The sequence below is a fragment of the Lissotriton vulgaris genome, chromosome 4_1 (genome assembly GCF_964263255.1).
Source record: "Lissotriton vulgaris chromosome 4_1, aLisVul1.2, whole genome shotgun sequence".
NCBI lineage: Eukaryota > Metazoa > Chordata > Amphibia > Caudata > Salamandridae > Lissotriton > Lissotriton vulgaris.
This window is the reverse complement of record NC_141691.1, coordinates 1,750,560,762-1,750,574,796: the sequence shown is the minus strand read 5'-3', so window position 1 is coordinate 1,750,574,796 and position 14,035 is coordinate 1,750,560,762. Positions and strand designations below refer to the sequence as shown.

The 14,035-nt window shown below is 50.2% G+C and overlaps 1 protein-coding gene across 1 annotated transcript in view; it reads left to right on the top strand.

Annotated features, from left to right (window-relative positions):
* The window catches only part of RGS22 (regulator of G protein signaling 22), a 1,820,811-nt gene that overhangs the window by 139,368 nt on the left and 1,667,408 nt on the right, over positions 1–14,035 (top strand). The gene's annotated exons all lie outside the window — the stretch shown is intronic.

Below are 14,035 nucleotides of genomic sequence, written 5' to 3'. Positions count from 1 at the left end.
TTGTTATTTGATTGTTGTTAAGTGGTCAATAAATGTGTCTCATTGTCAACAAATTTCATAAACTGTGCAAATACATTTTTACACTTAAGAATAAAGAGTCACACAATGTTAGACTACATAGCTATGTACAAATAGTGTATAACCACTCTACAAAATATACCATTTACTGATCTCAGATAGTTAAAATGTATATATCAATGTCTGACCCGGCATGCTAGTATTATTAAGGTGGCGGTGCTCGAAAGTGCTAAGTGCAAATATGGACATACAGAGATTCTGTTGTGATGCCCTAGAGGTAGTGTGAAAGTGTGAGTGATAAGAACTATCAAAAAATAGTTCATATGAATTAAAAAGCAACAATCAGTTTCCTTCCTGCCAATATAAAGCATAAATATACAGTTAGCGGGGCAAAATACTTGATTTAAAAAGATACTGAGCTACAGAATCCACAGAGGTATTGTGGGGAAGTTGAGTATCACCAATATCCTATAAAGTTTATAAAGTGAATATACATTATAGTTTATTTTATTATAGGAAATTGTGAAGATCTTCCCCCATGTTCAGACCTCCCGGGGCCTTACTGTTTAGCAGAACTATGTATTTGGACTCTAACTGCCTGAGACGTTTCTCATTGTCTCCCCCTCTTTTGCTAGGGTTGACAGCATCGATAATATATATAAAGGCAGGATCTGCTTTTATAGTTATCCTCCCTTACAGCTTGATGTAATGCTGTTTCTAACTAATCTGACTGGGATCCTGGACCCCAATCTCTGTGCTTTCTACCCTAAATTGTTTTGGTAAGTACTTAAGTACATCCCAGATTGGACACTGGTGTACCTTTATCAATACCTAGTATATGGTACTAAAGGTACCCAGGGCATACGTACACCAGGGGGGTCCCCATGTGCTGAAGCATGCATTATGCCACCCATGGGGGATCAGTCAATTTGCAACTACAGGCCTGCCATTGCAGCCTGTGTAAGCTGGTGCTAGCACCACTTACTAAAGATGTGGGTTTCCCTATATCTGAGGTCACTACACTTAAAACCTATAAGTCACCCCGTAAAGCAGGCCTTTCAATCCTGAAGGCAGAGTTCTAAGTGTGAGGGTGCACCTGCATGAACAGGACACCCCTACAACCTATGGAGTGCATTCCATGAGTGAGACAAATGCAAAAAAGAACAATTGATGGACAGAATGCAGAACAATGGAACAATGTCATACATTTACCCCAGTACAGAGATCTGGGCCTAAATCCATCGTATTTTAGCTCGCAATGCCATTCCAGTTTGGACCCTGCCATATGCAAATCAGTCTTGACCCTGCGCCCAATGGGAACAGTCCAGCCCGAACTGCCAGGCGAGGTCCTCCCTGGACTGGAAACAAGCATCCTATGACCGGTTTCAAGCTAGACTGGCTGATGAAGGGTGTTATCCAGAAACCGTTCCCAGTATGCTTGTTTCCGGTTCAGGGAAGACCTGGCTTGGTAGCTTGGGCTGGACTGTTCCCATGAGGCACAGGGTCAAGACTGATTTGCATATAGCTGGATCTGAACTGAGGTGGCGAAGTGAGCTAAAGAATGATGATGGATTCAACCCAGATCTTTAACGGGGGGTGAGTGTCTGAAAAGTTTCAGTGCTCCGTCAATCACCTCCTTGTATTTGCTTTGTTCGCCCTAAGTTGGCAGTGTATGCCCAAATGTGGGTCCCTTGTTCACTTTGCCACTGGATGCCCTTGGGGAGCCATGCGCTATACAAGTGTGTATTCATTCATTCATTCATTCATTCATTCAAGCTAGCCTAGCTGATGAAGGGTGTTACCCAGAAACCGGTCCCAGGATGCTTGTTTTCGTTTCAGGGAAGACCTGGCTTGGCAGTTCGGCTGGACTGTTCCCACAAGGCGCAGGGTCAAGGCTGGTTTGCATATAGCTGGGTCTGAACTGAGGTGGTGAAGTGAGCTAAACCATGATGATGGATTCAACCCAGATCTGTGACTTGGGGTAAGTGTCTGAAAAGTTTCAGCGCTCCGTCCATCATCTCCTTGTGTTTGCTTTGTAAGTGAGACAGCCATAGGAAATATAGAGGGTCACCCCGTCATTACCCTGTGACCATCTTGAAACTGGCTGCAACTAATCCTATCATGTTTGGTATGAAACATGTTGGAATCTCACCTCCCACACCGTAAACGGTGTGGGAGGTATGATTCCATGCACCGTAAAACTCCTTTGGGAGGCTCATCGATGCTCCCAGTACCAGTCTTCCAGACCCGGACAGCAAGCCAGGGCTGATGCTGGCCAGAAACAAGTTTCTACCCTCCTACTGCTGAGCCAAGCTTGGGCAGGGGAAAGCAGAACAATAGGTATCCTGTCACAGGGAGGTGTGACCACCTCCCAGGCAGGATTTAGTGTATTGGGGCAGGGTGGTAGCGCTTGCCAGTGCCACATAGTCTGCCTGCAGGGCACACTTTGTGCCCTCCTTGCATAGTCCTGTTCAAACCAGTTCAGGGAGACATTGGCTCCCGCTCTGGCGTGAAACTGGATAAAGTACCGGGGAGAATCCTCCCCCTTGTCTACACCCACCTTTGTGAGGGACCCCTGAATCGTCCCAACCCTTTCCTTAGGGTATTTAAGGGCTCACCTGTGGGTGGGTCCCTCGATTCGTCGTGGGACAAGATTAATTTCAGACACCACTTCTTCAACCGTCTGGGCATTGTGCACTTCGCTGGACTTCTCTCTGGGTATCAAGACTGCAACCAGGAATACTCCTGCTGCTCCTGATCTCCTCTTCCTGCTCCTCAACGTCCGTGCCTGTGTACCATACAGGAACCTTCCAAGGCCTGTGGGCATCCAAGACACCTGAAGGAATCGCCCTTGAAGCGAAGGAGTCACTTCCCTGCATCCGCAGGCACTGCAACTAAGCTGACCGGTCTGCTGATCCTGAGCTCCCACGGACTCCGAAAAGCCCAGTAACACAGGTGGTGGTTCTTCACATCTCACAAGGCCTGCCCTGTCCTCTCCCATAGTTTGAGGCCAGTATCCCTCATCTGAGCAGCGGGAACTGAACCCCTGTGCACCACGTTGACTTAATGATGCAAAGGCTCTTTGGCTTCCTTCCATCAAGATCTTCGGGCTCCAAGTAGCCCCCACCTCAAGCATCTCCATTGACCATGATCTTCATCCTCACCGCACCTCTTTCATCCTGGGCTTGCATCTTTGGTGAGCTGCTTGAGGTCCTCTCGAGACTCCAGTGCCTCCGGCCTGTGGGTCCTCTTGAGGGTCGTCTTTGTATTCTTTGGACTCGCCTGATTGCTCAATGCCTGCCCCAACTCCTCTTCTTATGGTGAATCATCTTGCTTGTCTCGTCATTGCACCTTCTTTGCTTTCCATGTTGTTTGCGGTTGCCAAGGCTTGTTGGTGCTCCCGACGGACAATGATCCCTCAACTCTCGACATCCGACGTGGGACAGCTCGTGAATGGCTCCTGGTCTTCTGCAGCGTCTCCTGGTCCTCACAGCTTTAGCTCCAAGGTCACCATCAACTCTCCTGCGGCACCCGACATTGTTGGGCATTGTTCTTCTGGGCCTCCTGGTCACTTCCAAGTGGCATGGACTCTGTCCACTCAGCTTTCAGGTACTTCTCGACTCTAATCCACCTTTGGGTTCCACCAGACACTTTCTCCTTCTCCAGCAGCAGCATCTTCCTGAAGTCCTCCATTGGGTTTGACTGCGGTTTCTGACACCACTTCACACCTATGCACCCGGCTCCCCTGGGGCAGGTATCCTGGTTTCTAAGGTATCCCTGGGTGGGGTGTCTCTTCAACCTTCTGTCTTGCACTGGGTTTCTTCAGGGTCCACTGGGAAGGTTCCTTCTTCTCTAAAATTGCAACCGCGACTTAACCTTTGACTTGCATTGATCCAGCGGTCGTGTTACCAGTTTGCTCACGGCCTTCGTGGGGCTCCTGGTTACTTACTTCGGTTGGTTCCTTGGGTTACCAGTACTTCTACGTCTTCTGAGTATAGTCTTGACTTGAGCCGAGGTGCGCATACCACTATTTTAGTATATGGTTTAGTCTCCCCCTGATGATCACTGTGTGTTCGAGGCATGTGGATTGCTGAATTCATCTCTGTGCATAGATCGCCGCCTAGTGTTGGGTCCGGATGATCGCACATTGTTGTCCTGGAAGAGTCTTCGAAGTATCACGAGATAGGTGGCTCCTCCCCTGGACTACAGTGCGCATGGGCATCGACTCCATCCTCAGATAGTTTTTTTCCGCCATTGTGTTCGGATGTCTTTGGGTTCCCTCTAGTCGGAATCGAGAAAGAACTTTCTTTAGACCAAAAGGTCTTTAGTTTCTTCGTCTGTATAGTCTTGCGTTCGGTGCCTAACTCTTCCAGCTCGGTTCCAAGCCGGATTCCATACACCCGCGTGCTTTCGGCGCGGAGGGCCCAGTCGACGCATCAGACCCTATCGACTGTTCATCATGGACCGAAGTCCGTTCAAGAGATGTCCCGTCTGCAACTCAAAGTATCCCCACATCGACGTCCACCCGGTGTGCAACAAGTGTCTGTCGCCGGACCATGATGAAGCCAGTTGCATGGCTTGTTCCCGCTTCAGGTCCAAGAAGATGCTTAAGCATCGACGCGCTGCGCACCAGGAGGCCCAGCACACTGCACCGGCGCCTGCGGACATTTTCGATGCCGGGGATGCCGATGAAGAAGCTAACCGGGACATCGGTGACAACCTGTCGAATCCCGCGTCCGACGTCAACTACAACTACAACGCCGAAATGTTCGAAGCTGAAGAAGTCGTCGACGAGGTAGGGGACGACGACGGGGCCTTTGGGGCGATGGAGGATAGCTCGGACGAAGAGCTACCTCGCACTGACACTGGGGCCGTACCGACTCATAAGGCTCAGGTCGAGGGATCGCCACTAGGCCTTACCCAAGATCTTACGATGGGTTCTATGGCCCCGCCTTCGGGCTCGGCCACGGACATTGCTATTGAGCCGCACCCTGGAAAATCGAAACCGAAAGTGAAACCTACCGTCTCGACACAAGCAACAGCACTGGTGCCCGCCTCGAAACCGAAAGTGCGCATTACTTTGGTCGGATCCAAGGCCTCGGAGCCCTCGGCGCCGAAGAAGCAGAAGGGTGTTGTCGATACGAAGGCTCAAGTCAAGGGCGTCGAGACGAAGTCTGCCGCGCCGAAGACTAAAGTCAAGGTGGTCGAGCCGAGTAAATCGGCGCCGCAGGCGGTCGACACCAACAAAGGACTCGGTGACCCAAAGGTTCTCGAGACTCCGCGTCAACATGACAAGGCCAAGAGCGGCGCACCCCGAGAGTCCGCTCCTAGTGGGGCCTCAAAGGATCCCGCCGACTCGGCGCGCCCGTCCGCCGCTTTCACCAAGCAAGTGACGGACTCCCTACAGCGCATCAAAGAGAAGGCCTCGGCTGTCGGACCACAGGATCCTCCACCTTCGAAGCCGGTCGAGAAACCTTACAAGGCGTCGACGCCCATTCATTTCACGTTGCCGCCCAAGGTGGCGCCGAAGGCTTTCACCCCTAGAGCGGTCGCCAGCGTCCCAGAGAAGGTGTCCTCGGTGCCGAAGTCGTCGACGGTGGTTTCCACCTTGAAGCATCGACAGTCTTCGGTAGAAGAACAACAAGAACATTTTATTGACGCCAAAACGGGCAGACTTTCCCTCCACAAGCGAAAAATTGCCCCGGAACAACCAATGGAATCCTTCAAGATTCCTCTAAAAAGAAAGAAGGACTCTGCTTCCACTCCTGTTCTTGTGGAACCACTTTCTCGACAGACTCATGATGTCTCGCCCACTTACTCTGATGTGGACGCTGGGGAGGGCGATGATGAGGATGAGTACAGCTATCCTGTCTATACAGACCCTGATGATACCAATGAACCCTGGGCTGCTGGTGCTGACCCAGGTGATACTCATTCTGGACAAGACTCTCAACTTTATTCTGTGAAGACATCACCTACAGAGGATTCAGCAGCGTTCAATGCCCTCATTGAACGGGCAGCTAAAAATCACAACGTCCAGCTCCATGCTGACCCTATTGATGTCGATTTCCTTTTTGATACCTTTTCAGTCTCAGAGAGAACTGTCAAGACTCTTTTAAAAGGTGTCTTAAAACATGCTGGGGAAATCTTTAAGGAGCCTACCAGAGCCAGGGTGATAAACCCTAGGATTGGAAAAAGTATAAACCAGCGCCTACTGATCCTACCTACATTAAAGGACAGTTGCCTCTGGACTCTTTTGTCGTCTCGAATGCCCGGAAGAGGGCTAATTCTCAGACAACGGGTGATGCTCCTCCCCCAGACAAGGAATCTAAGGTGTTTGAGGCATCAGGGAAAAGAGTGGCAGCACAAGCGGCCAATATCTGGCGCATTTCCAATACGCAGGCGCTTCTGGCGAGATATGACAATGCACACTATGACACACTGGAGACCGTGTTGCAACACCTGCCAGATGAATACAAGGAGGCAGCTGAGATGCTTATTCAAAAGGGGAAGCTAATCTCTAATGCTTCAATTAAATGTGCACTGGATGCGGCTGACACCGCTGCCAGGGCTGTCAACACTAGTGTCATGCTGAGACGACATGCCTGGCTGAGAATCTCTGGATTTAAGCCAGAGATACAGACCACCATCCTTAATCAAACAGTAAATCCAGATCACCTGTTTGGCCCAGAGGTTGACACCACCTTAGAAAAGATTAAGAAGGACACTGAAACTGCTAAGTCCATGGGTGCCTTACAGTCCCAGCAATTCAGGGGTGGGTCTTTTCCTCGCTCAAGCACTAGAGGCGTTTCCAGAGGCCAGCTCTCCCAAATCACGCAGTACTACAAAGGCAACACATGTGAGAAGGTGGCCTGATATGCAGTGCTCACTATTCTAGTGAACACTATGTATCAGTCCAGCAACCCTTATTGATGATTGGTTGTAAGTCAACCTTATAGACCAGCTATCCTAGTAGCATGGATACGAGCAGTCTAAGGCTAAAGACTCGAGAGGGCGTGTTAAGCCAGCTGTTTACCACACATATACCCCTTGAATACCCAGTGAAAGGACACCACACAAGTGTTATGAAAATAAACAAGATATTTATTAAGAATCACAACAGCCCTGTACTCTTTATGAGGACAGGGGGTACTAAGCACAAAACAAAACTCTTACGAAAATACTTAAGTTAGCACAGTATATACAAATGCCCGAGGGGCACGGAAAACCATATACTCTGAAAGTGGAATGCGAAATTACTAGCAGGTAAGTACAGTACTAATAGGCTTAGGAATCGCTAGGACTTGACTATAGAATCTTCAGATTACTTCTAGGAGGCCTAGGGGACTCGGGTGCAGAGTGTGCACTCTCACGCGTGATGCGGGACAAAGTCTATGGTAGCTAGTAATGACAAAGTTAGTGTTCTCGGGCGAACCCGACCTGGTAGGAGGAAAACGAAAGTGGATCCTGACCCTTGGATAGTGAGGCTATGCTGGGGCACCGAAATGCCGAAGTTACCTAGCCTAGGGGCTGCAGCTGCATAGGTCTCAAAAGACGTCGGGAATCCTCGTAGACGGACCAGGAGCCTGGAAGAAAGAAGTTGCTGGCAGGCGACCAGTGAAGAAAGTTCGATGGATCCAAGCCTGGATCGAAGGAAGATGACACCTGAAAGCAGAGGGGACCAAGTTCGAGACTACTAGCCAGTAGTCAGGTGGCACCAGGAGGGCACCGGATGGTAGTCACCTCGACTAGGTGAGTGGGTGACGCTGTGCTCGCAGGTCTCACGGACCAGGAGGCGTTGTCGGCAACCAGGATGGAGGAGCGAGCTGTCCCACGATGGATGAAGCTGTCGGCGTCGCTGGACCCAGGATTGGGCAACAAAGCCTTGGCAAATTCAAGCCCACGCGGTGGACTCAAAATGGCGTCTGGAGTGGACCAGGAGGGTCCGGGGTGCCTCTCTTGAAGAAGGAAGCAAGGGCCAGTCTGGAGCAACCAGACCAGCAGCAGTGATGTCGTCGGGCGTCGTGAAGAAGGCCACAAGCCAGCCGGCTAGTAGCCACACAGCGCGGTGAGCACGCAAAAGCAGAAGGGCCCCACGCAGATCGTGGAGATGCTGGAGGGCTGATCTTCGGTGCTGGAGCTGCTCAGGGTTGGGGCTTCTCGGACCCCAAAGCACTCACCAGTGGAGCACACGGTGGGCTTGTTGCAAAGAAGTCGTGCAGTCTTGGCGATCGTCGGTCCCTCGAGGTCTCGTCGCACTCACGGTTCTCAGCTTTGCTGCAGAGGTGAGTAGAGGTCAGAGGTGCCAGGGAAGCCGGGTCTCGTCGAGCTGGGTCGTCGGATTCGTGAAGAAGGACTTGCAGCAGACAGCAGTGTTCTTAGGATGGTGCCCGCTTGATGCAGGGTGACTACTCCTTAGCCACAAGGGAGAATCTTGAAGAAGGAAATCTTGATGTCTTTCGCAGAAAGTCGGGTCTTGATTCCAAAGATGATCTAATTTTAACAGGGGGCCCGCTCCTATCTTTATACTAAAAAAGGGGGCTGACCCGGTGACTAGGTCCTGCCTATGGGTGGGACTAGGAGGGGGGTGGTTACACCCCTCTGCCATGCCGGACTTTCCCCAGGCCAGGGGCTGGTGTGCCCCTGGAACTGGTTCTGACCGGCCTATGCGTAGTGAGCACCGGGGTGCCACTCAGCATTCACCTTCCTGTAAAGCCCTGCCTACCCAGGATACACAAAACCATGTCTGGGACGGTGCTAGCACCGCCCCTGACAGGAAACCCTTTGTCCAGGCTCCCCTCGCTGGAAGGACTCCCAGCTGCAGGGGGTCAGACTCGTGTCTGTGGTGGCAGCATCCATTTTGTGGAGCTGAGGCTTCGTTTAACTTTAACCGGGGTTCACAGTTACATACATGTCGTGTCCCTCTAGAAGGGTGGAATGCTAACCCCGTCGCCAGAATTGGCGAGGGGTTAGTATTCCAATTCGTATGACACCTTACTCGACATGTTTTGATAAAGCAATACCAAAGATAGCATTTAACCGCGAGGATTATAATGCACTTAAGAGTATATGGTATGCGATATCATGGAACAGCTATTAGGACTTGATTCCGCAAGCTGCAGACAGGCTCAGCTCATGCCAGAGCACCATCTCACACAATTCCAAGCACTCTGCCTTCAGGATTGTTAAGGCCTGCCATAGGAGTGACTGATAGGAATCTGTGTGTCCATTTTAGGGTTAGATATAGGTATACTATATCTACAGCAAAGGGTGATTACACGACTTTGCCCCAGCTGTCATGCAGCCAGTTGTGTCAAATTTAGGAGGCCAGCCAGGGGTGGCATAATACATGCTTCAGCCCCTGGTAGGCCCTGGGTACACCTATGCCCTGAGTTACGGGGTCTGATAAGGTGGCCCAGTACCAATTGGTAAATGCACCTAGGGTACATGTTGTAATTTAGAGAGAGAACAGCCAGGCTGTGGGTCTGATTGGCAGGCCCACAGCCAGAGAAAGTCGTAAACCAGTGAAACAAAAGCAAAAAATCTGGGTGATCATAGGATTGCAGACCCTACTCTCCTACATGACCCCCCCCCCCCCAAACTTTGGGACAATAAGCTAACCTTGACCAGGTGAGTCTTCTTGTTCTAAGTGGAAATATCTGGAGAGCCCATCGGCATTGCCATGATCAGTACCAGGTCTATGTTCCACTGTAAAGTCCATCCCCTGTAGGGAAATGGACCACCTAAGCAGTTTGGGGTTTTCACCCTTCATCTGATTTAGCCACAAGAGGGGCTTATGATCGGTCTGAATCTTGAAGTGAGTGCCAAACAAGTATGGCCTCAGCTTTTTCAGGGCCCAAACCACAGCAAAGGCCTCCCTCTCAATAGCTGACCAATTCTTCTCTCTGGGGGTCAGCCTTCTGCTTATAAAAGCAATGGGCTGGTCTTGACCATCAAAATTCAGTTGAGATAGAACAGCTCCCACACCCAACTCAGAAGCATCTGTTTGGACAATGAATGGTTTGGAGTAGTCTGGACTCTTAAGGATAGGTGCTGTGCACATGGCCTGCTTTAGGTCATCGAATGCTTTTTGACAGCCTGCTGTCCACTGAACCTTTTTTGGCATTTTCTTACTTGTCAGTTCATTTAATGGAGTCACAATTGATCCATAGTTCCTGACAAACTTTCTGTAGTAACCAGTCAGGCCCAAGAAAGCTCGAACCTGAGTCTGGGTGGTTGGAGGAGCCCAGTCCCTGATTGACTCAATTTTGCTCTCCAGTGGCTGAACCTGGCCTCCACCTACAAGGTGGCCCAGGTATACAACCTGTGTCTGCCCTATCTGGCACTTGGTGGCCTTGATAGTGAGGCCTGCTGCTTGCAGAGCCTCTAACACTTTCCTCAGGTGGACCAGGTGATCCTTCCCAGGTGGAGCTAAAGACAGCAATATCATCTAGATATGCTGCACAGAAGTCATCCATCCCAGTGAGAACATTATTCACCAACCTTTGGAAGGTGGCAGGTGCATCTTTCAGACCAAAGGGCATTACCAAAAATTGATAATGCCCACAGGGGGTTGAAAATGCTGTCTTGGGCTTGGCATCCTCAGCTAACCTGATTTGCCAATACCCAGCTGTCAGGTCAAATGTGCTTAAGTAGTTGGCAGAAGCCAATCTATCTATAAGCTCATCTGCCCTTGGTATTGGGTGGGCATCAGTCTTAGTGACTGCATTGAGACCCCTGTAGTCTACGCAGAACCTCATCTCTTTCTTACCACCCTGGGTGTGAGGTTTTGGCACTAGAACTACTGGACTAGCCCAAGGGCTATCTGAGGGTTCAATGACTCCCAACTCCAACATTTTCTGCACTTCAGTTTTTATGCAGTCTCGAACATGATCAGGCTGCCTGTAGATTTTACTCTTAACTGGCAGGCTGTCACCAGTGTCAACCTCATGGGTACACCAATTGGTCTGACTGGGTGTCAGAGAGAACATATGTCTGAAAGACTGAAGAACCTGTTTACAGTCTTTCTGTTGATGTTCAGAGAGGCTGCCACAAAAGACAACACCATCTACTGACCCATCATCAGGATTCTGAGTGAGCAGGTCTGGGAGAGGGTCACTCTCTTCCTCCTGTCCCTCATCTATGGCCATGAGCAAACTCATGTCCTTCCTGTCGACATATGCTTTGAGCCTGTTGACTTGGAGCACCCTGTGGGGGCTCCTGGGAGTTCCAAGGTCCACCAGGTAGGTGACCTCTCCCTTTTGCTCAAGAATTGTGTGGGGCCCAGACCATTTGTCTTTGAGTGCTGCTGGGGCCACTGGCTCCAACACCCACACCTTCTGTCCAGGCTGGTAAACAGTCAGGACAGCCTTTTGGTCATGCCAAGCTTTTTGAAGTTCTTGACTGGCCTTAAGGTTTTCAGATGCCTTCTCCATATACTCAGCCATCCTGGAGCGGAGACCAAGTACATAGTCCACTATGTTGGTTGCAGGCTTTTTGAGAGGTCTCTCCCTTCCTTCCTTCACCAAACACAGGGGGCCTCTCACAGGATGCCCATACAAAAGTTCAAAAGGGCTGTAGCCAACCCCCTTTTGTGGGACCTCTCTGTAAGCAAACAGAAGGCAGGGAATCAGGACATCCCATCTACGCCTGAGCTTTTCAGGTAGTCCATGAATCATCCCTTTGAGGGTCCTGTTGAACCTTTCAACAAGCCCATTGCATTGTGGATTATAGGGTGTAGTGAATTTGTAGTTGACACCACACTCCTTCCACATAGCAGTTAAGTAGCTTGACATGAAGTTTGCACCTCTGTCAGAGACAACCTCCTTAGGGAAGCCCACTCTGGAGAACACTCCAACTAGGGCCCTTGCCACTACAGGTGCTGTAGTGGTCCTAAGTGGAATAGCTTCAGGATACCTGGTGGCATGATCCACTACCACCAGTATAAACTTGTGCCCTGATGCTGTCTGGGGTTCCATTGGACCAACAATGTCAATCCCCACTCTTTCAAAGGGCACCCCCACCACAGGCATTGGTATAAGGGGGGCCTTTGTTGTGCCACCTGACTTACCACTGGCTTGGCAAGTGACACAGGAGCGACAAAACTCCTTGGTATCCTCATTCATGTGAGGCCAGTGAAAGTGTGAGACAAGCCTGTCCCAAGTCTTTGTCTGGCCTAAGTGACCTGCTAAGGGAATCTCATGGGCCAAGGTAAGTAGGAAACCTCTCTGAGACAAGGGTACAACCAGCCTCCTGGTCATGCCAGGCTTGGGGTCTCTTGCCTCAGTGTACAGGAGTCCATCTTCCCAGTATACCTTGTGGGTACCTGTGGCGTTCCCAGCAGCCTCAGCAGCAGCCTGCTGTCTGTGGGGTTCAAGAGAAGGGCAGTCTAACTGGTCCTTCCCCAGGTCTTCCCTTGAGGGTCCCCCTGAACCCAAGAATTCAATTTGATCAAGTTCAAACTCTCTAGGCTCAGTTTCCCTCAATTCCTGTAGGTCAGCCTCCTCTGAGACTTGATCCACAACCTGGGGCAAGGGGGAAGGCACAGCCTTAACCCTACTGCTCTTCTTCTTGGAAGGTGTCTGGTCCATTGTTCCAGGATCCAGCACCTGTTCAGTGGGGCATTTCCTGACCTGTGACCTAGTCACAGCAAACACATGTGCTGGCAAGCCTAACATTTCCATGTGAGTCCTCTGCTCCACTTCTGACCATTGTGATGACTCCAAATCATTGCCCAACAAACAATCCACTGGGAGGTCTGAGCTAACTACAACCTTCTTTTGGCCAGTTACCCCTCCCCAGGAGAAAGCTACAATTGCCATACTGTGATTGGTAGTGACATTGCTTGCATTGGTCACCAGGAAATCTGTACCTGGCATGATCTGTCCAGGGTCCACAAAGTTAGGTGTCACCATGGTGACACTGGCACAAGTGTCCCTATAGGCCTGAGCCATTTTTCCATTAATGAAAGGTGTCTGTCTGTATTTGCCCAAAGTATTGGGACTTATATCGGGGGACATATCCACATCCCCTGTACAAACAAGGACAGCCTGAGTGAGTGTGCCAACTAAGTTGTCACCCCCCTCAGAACCCAGGGTTAACCCAACTAAACCCTTGGGAGGTGCACTACCACTGCTGACTGTACTAGGGGGCACAGGTGCCTTAGGGGCTGCAGTGGCAGGAGTCTGCCCTCCTCCTTTCTTGGTGCACTCACTAAACCAGTGAGTTTTACTTTTGCAGTATTGGCACCACCTTTTAGATTGGCCTTCTTGGTTTTTCTTCTTCTGGGGAGCCTGACCCCCACCCTCTTTGGGTTGTTGGGGACCTGTCGAAGACTTCTGGTCATTTTGTTCCCCTTTAGAATCTTTACCCTTCTGGTCTGCTTTCTTCTGACCACCTTGATTCTGGCCCTGGTTCTGCTTAACTCTTATTCTGACCCATCTGTCTGCCTTCTTTCCCAATTCTTGGGGAGAGGTCAGATCTGAGTCAACAAGATGCTGATGCAACAACTGGTTCTGACAATTGTTTAACATTTGTTCTCTCATGATCAAATTATACAATCCTGTGTAATCAGTAACCTTACTGCCCAGCAACCAGCCCTCCAAAGCCTTAGTGGCACAATCTACAAAGTCAGACCAATCTTGAGACTGAGTTTTCTGGGTATCCCTGAACAGCAACCTGTATTGTTCAGTGGTTAGGCCAAACCCATCAATCAGTGTATTTTTCAAGATTTGGTAATTGTTAGCATCCTCCACTCTAGTAGTGAGGAGCTTGTCTCTACCTTTTCCTTCAAAGGAGAGCCACAAGATAGCTGCCCACTGACTCTGGGGAACACCCTGCACAGTGCAGGCTCTCTCCAAAGCAGTAATCCATTTGTGGATGTCATCCCCTTGCTTAAAGGGGGGCACTATCTTATTCAGGTGCTTTGTATCAAAACTCCTTTCCCTATTGCTAGGTACAATGCTGCCACCAGTGGGGACTACCTGTATTAAGCCTGACACCAGAAAGGCTGTCAGGA